General features: G+C 40.7%; 1 protein-coding gene across 2 annotated transcripts in view; it reads right to left on the reverse strand.

The window, feature by feature from the left end:
• LOC125891455 (solute carrier family 41 member 3-like) overlaps positions 1-4,342 on the reverse strand; it is a 45,211-nt gene extending 40,869 nt beyond the window's left edge. The window contains exon 1 of one of the 2 annotated variants that reach the window (XM_049580762.1): positions 4,123-4,342. The gene's annotated coding sequence lies outside the window, so the exon portion shown is untranslated. Of the gene's footprint in view, positions 1-3,265; positions 3,399-4,122 lie in introns of those variants that run through there. The other variant, XM_049580763.1, reaches the window with a different exon arrangement.
• Positions 4,343-6,071: the final 1,729 nt, after the last annotated feature.

The raw sequence follows: 6,071 nt of genomic DNA on the forward strand, positions 1-6,071 counted from the left end.
AGTGTTTTCAGGAAACCTAACGTTAGCTAGCCACACACTCCTCTTGACAGCTCTATCAATGTTAAACATATATGTTAAAAAAAGAAAATAGATAACTAGTTAAATATATGCCAAGAACCCCAAAAAGTAGGAAAACTAAGGAGCTAAAACATAAAATAAGCTAGTAAAAGATAAATACAAGAGTAAGGTCAAATACGCTAAGTATTTGATTTCAAATACGCTAAGTTTTGATTTATTTCTATCAACTGGAGGTTGAAGAAAAAGCATAAACTTTTACATCCATGTAAATGACTTACCTGACTGTATTATTAATTGATTTATTCAGTTACATTTTCAACTGTATGTTTTCATTTCATTTGTCAGTTTCAGGGCTCCATATTTGAGAGGTTAAACGGAGCTATAGATACAGTCGGCAATGACGAGAACGCCCACAAACATCACATGGGGGGAAAACAAACTGGTCTCTGCCATTAGCCACAATGCTGAAGAGTTGCTGTGTGCCCTTTTGCACTGCAAATAAACAAAAAAATCACCAATTAAAGTTTTACATTTTACCAAATAAGAAAACGGAACCACAAAGGAGGACAAAATGGCTTCAAGCTATCAGAAGAGAGGACGAGTTTGGCAGATTATGGGACCCAACAACAAAACTTGTGTATGCCTGCAGTCAGCACTTCATTTCAGGTAAGTTTAATGTAATGTTAACCATTTCCAAACAATCGTAGACTATGTCAGGGGTATCAGGAATATTAGATTAACTGTTTAAACGCTAGTGAACTTTGTACTACATTTGTAATTTGTGTAGATTTCCTCACAACACATACAAAAGTACACATTCAGTACCTAAGTAGAAGTACAGATACTTGTGTACAAAAGTCTGGTAAAAGTAGAAGTACTGATTAAAGTTCTTTACTGAGTACGGTATATGTAAAAACAAAGTGCTGGCTCTGAAATGTACTCCAAGCATAAAATAAAATATAATGTTAGCCCTCTGAAGAACATTTCTATTGCCTGCGTCGTGTTTCTGTGCAAAGCTAAAAGCTCTCTTGTGATAGCTTGAAGCCATTTTGTCCTCCTTTGTGGTTCCGTTTTATTATTTGGTAAAATGTAAAACTTTAATTGGTGATTTTTTTTTTTTTTTGTTTATTTGCAGTGCAAAAGGGCACACAGCAACTCTTGTGGCTAATGGCAGAGACCGGTTTGTTTTCCCCCTCAGCTCTAACCGGATGTGACGTTTGTGGGCATTCCCATAATTGCCAACTGTATTTATAGTAGCCACAAGTGAATGCTGAGAAATTTATGGAAGTCTCTCCACACATCCAAAAAGTCAGCCATTCACATCATTCATATTTTCAATCAATGTAATCATCTAAGATCCAGCCTTTCGGTTTATTAGCTCCAACATGCAGTAGGACATCCATTCTCGTCCATTTCCATTTTAAAAAAATTTGTGGTGTCACTGGTTCTCAATATACAGTATGCATTGTGAGCTTCCCATGGGTAGATCTAATTATCCTGTTGTCTACATTACTGCTTCATTGAATTACAGTGTTTCACAATTTCCTTGATTCAGTTTTCACTAAGAGACTGTTCCTCTTTTATAATGGGGGAACAGTGGTACAAAGCAAGGGAGGCATGTCAAAAGATTTCTTAAGCACTTGGGAGGGACTTGTGTTTTTTTTTTTTTTTTTTGAAATTTGTCTAAAGTGGGGGACATACAACTATAAATGGTTATATTTTGTATTAATTTTAGATACTCCCAGAACCTCTTAACCCACCAGCAGGTTTGAAAGGCAGTTTTCCTTTAAAAATCCCCAAACTTACAGCATTTATCATCGCCAGAAACTGTAAAAACAGAAGCATAAAATAGCAACATTTCATCAAAATCACATTATCCTACATGTCTTGTTTAAAACTTCATCAAAAATAAACCATTTACTCTGACCATATCCTGTAAAAACAACAACAACAACAACAACAACAACAAATTCTGCACTCCTGTATGCATGGCATGTACAGTTATTGCCAAAAATAGCAACCCACTCCTTTGATAAATAAAGAACAGGCCCTTAAGTACAAAGAGCCACCTTCCCTTGTTTAATTCTTTAAGGAGAAGTATGCTGTGCTTACACAAATTACAAGAAGCTCATTTCTGCCACACCATTTTAGAAGTGTTCAAATGCAAATGATAACATGCATCCTTACACTTTTACAAGCATCAACAGGTAATTAGAAGCAAAGGTGGCTAATAGAAACACTGTGTTTGTTGGCATACACTTTCAGTAACTACATTTGAGCCATAACGTACGTCAAGGGTTTTGTTTCTTGAGTAAACTCAATTTTTGTGGTGCAGAACAGATAATACACACCCACCGGCCACTTTATTAGGTACACCTGTTCAACTGTCTGTTAACACATAGAGCTAATCAGTCAATCACGTGGCAGCAACTCAGTGCATTTAGGCATGTAGACATGGTCAAGACAACCTGCTGAAGTTCAAACTGAGCATCAGAATTGGAAAGAAAGGTGATTTAAGTGACTCTGAACGTGGCATGGTTGTTGGTGCCAGACGGGTTGGTCTGAGTATTTCAGAAACTGCTGATCTACTGGGATTTTCACACACAACCACAGTGTACCCATCTTCTGATGGCTACTTCCAGCAGGATAACGCACCATGTCACAAAGCTCAAATCATCTCAAACTGGTTTCTTGAACATGACAATGAGTTCACTGTACTCCACTGGCCTCCACAGTCACCAGATCTCTATCCAATAGAGCACCTTTGTGAATCTGCAGGAACTGTGTGATGCTATAATGTCAATATGGACCAAAATCTCTGAGAAGCCAGGTGTACCTAATAAAGTGGCCAGTGAGTGTGCACTGATACCCCTGTAACGCTACAATGTGCAGTATTAACTGTAGGAAAGTCAGTTCCAACATTATGTAGTAAAACAGTAACTGTGTATTTAATAAAAAGATGAATATCACATGCAAACAGACAACGTCACCTCATTGTAAATACTTATATTTCATATTTTCCTCTTAAGCTCTGACGCTCTCATAAACCTGATGCATGCCATTACGTCATCTGACAGCTGCTTTCCTCTTACATGCTGACTGTCAGCAGCCCATTCAGCATCCACTGCAGCCTGTGCATGTTAACGTGATGGGTGTGTTGATGATGTGTCCGCTCAAGTGAAATCAGAGAAACTAGAACAACATTAGGACACGTCTTAAAACTAGAAATACAAATATTAATACACACAGTATCGACGACGGAGTCCCGGAAGTGTCCAAATGTCGCTGCAGGTCCATCAGACGCGCATCACAACAATAAAATATCAATCAATCGTCTTCTGTTGACATGCACGCCTCCACTGCAGGCTGCCATGTCTACATACCATAATATCACTGCCCCGGTTACCAAGGGTACAACACTGGGCGCTTTCTGATTGGATAAACAACTGAAGTAAAGTAGTGGCAACGTGTAGCCCCGCCCTCTAGTGGAGAAAGTGAGCATCTGCAGGACATAATGTGAATAAATATCTTACATGAAGTATTATGTTTTTAATTTCAAGTGGTAAAATATGGATACACTGCTTCACTCTGCCATGTCAGGACTCATAAAACATTTAATAATATCAACTCATATAATAAGGGGCTCAAACTCGTTCACATCAAAGACCACCAAGCACAACATATGGCTCATATTAACACTTTGATAGCTGTATTATACAATGAGAAGGACAGAATTAGACCATGTAGAATATAAGCATGGTTGATTATTTAGCTGGGGTCACCCTGGTACACCCGTGTCCACACCAGGGAAATAACTGCAGGTATTACTGAGAGCAAACATGAGTAAAATCAGCAATATCTGGCCCACTGCTAAATCTAATACATCTCCAGCTAACTCTGCTAACACTGCAAAGCCATGGTTATTGCTCTGTGACTGCAGTTTAAAACAAAATCTGTGGCAGATTGATGATAATGAAGACACATGCTCAGTCAACATACACACATTAACTTCTAAGGACACAGAGTGTTCCCTGGGCTACCAACAACTGAGTTAAGCCTATGATACACACAGTGGAGATAAGTTTCTGTATAATACGCCCTTACCTTTGTCTTCAGAGCTTGTGAGGGTGAGTGTGTGCACGCGGGCTCCCCAAGAATAACTGTGTGTGTGCTTGCTATGCTGTGTGTGTTGGAGTGTAAATGTCTGTCTATATTGAGGCTATGTGTACATTCTGCTTTCCGTTTGCCCATGCATTTTTGAGCATATTTTTGTACGTTAAGCTCACAGTGTGTATATGAGTGAGTGTGTGCGTGTGTGTGTGTGTGCGTGTGAGAGAGAAAGAGAGAGAGGGCTAGTGCGCATGCATCATAGGGCACCGTCTTGAATTTCATGGCATTGGCAGATAACGATATCCCCCTCCTGTCTCTTTCCATCTCTGGTGGACTGGTGACAGCAGCAGGCAGAGACGACACCTTCACTTTTTCATTCATGTAAAGAATGCACTGAACAATACAACAGATAACTCATTGTCCCGTCCTTATAATCCACATGTCGGTCGGTCTTCCAAACTAGTGTTACACTTGTCTCATTTCCAGTATGCTTTGTTTTATTGCAGTCAAATTTCAGCCAAATGACTTGTCTGGATATTTCCTGTTTGGTAGCCAAGTAGCTAATCAAATCATATTATCATATAAAAGTAGAATCTCAAAATCTTTTCTATAGCATGTCTAATTTGTTGTCATCCACTAACCTGCATGTGCAACATTGTACAGCATAGTGATATCTGAAGCTCAGTGTTGCTTGCAATATGACACCACTCTGCGCATGCTGTGACATTTAATGGTTATGTCACTGTGATGTTGTTAATACTTTTGTGGTCTGTGTCTAAATACAATCCCCACTTGTGGATTTCATTCATGTGTGTGGCAGTGTGAGAATGTTTTCTTTCACTTTTACGCTGGAAACCATTAGCTGCTCTAACAGCTGGTTGGAAGCCATAACTGTACCAATAACGTATAATGTATTGTGTCAGCTGTTGCACTGTGGTGGTATAGCCACATTATGCCTCACTGTTGTAGACAGAAGACATTTACCCTCTCCTTATGTAAGTAAGCAGGTTGTCTCCCATCCATCTATTTTCAACCGCTTATCCAAAGCCGGGTCATAGGGGCAGCAGGCTGAGCAAAGAATTCCAGATGCCCCTCTCCCCAGCAATCCTTTCCTGCTCCTCTTGGGGGATCCTGAGGCGTTCCCAGCCCAGACGAGATATATAATCCCTCCAGCGTGTTCTGGGTCTGCTTCAGGGCATCCTACCAGTTGGATGTACCCAAAACACCTCCAGTGGCAGGCACCCAGGAAGCATCCTGATCAGATGCCCGAACCACCTCAACTGACCCCTTTCAACACGAAGGAGCAGCGGCTCTACTCCGAGCTCCCTCTGTAGCTGCAAGGTGTCCTGTCCTGTCATGTTCAAGAAACCAGTTTGAGATGATTTGAGCTTTGTGACATGGTGCATTATCCTGCTGGAAGTAGCCATCAGAAGATGGGTACACTGTGGTCATAAAGGGATGGACACGGTCAGCAACAATACTCAGGTAGGCTGTGGTGTTTAAATGATGCTCAGTTGGTGCTAAGGGGCCCAAAGTGTGCCAAGAAAATGTCCCCCACACTATTACACCACCACCAGCCTGAACCGTTGATACAAGGCAAGATTGATCGCTGCTTTCATGTTGTTTATACCAAATTCTGACCCTACCATCTGAATGTCGCAGCAGAAATCAAGACTCATCAGACCAGGCAACATTTTTCCAATCTTCTATTGTCCAGTTTTGGTGAGCCTGTGTGAATTGTAGCCTCAGTTTCCTCTTCTTAGCTGACAGGAGTGACACCTGGTGTGGTCTTCTGCTGCTGTAGCCCATCTGCTTCAAGGTTCCACGTGTTGTCCATTCAGAGATGGTCTTCTGCAGACCTTGGTTGTAACGAGTGGTTATTTGAGTTACTGTTGCCTTTCTATCATCTTGAACCAGTCTGGCCATTCTCCTCTGACCTCTGG

This window comes from Epinephelus fuscoguttatus, linkage group LG7, assembly GCF_011397635.1.
Source record: "Epinephelus fuscoguttatus linkage group LG7, E.fuscoguttatus.final_Chr_v1".
Taxonomy (NCBI): domain Eukaryota; kingdom Metazoa; phylum Chordata; class Actinopteri; order Perciformes; family Serranidae; genus Epinephelus; species Epinephelus fuscoguttatus.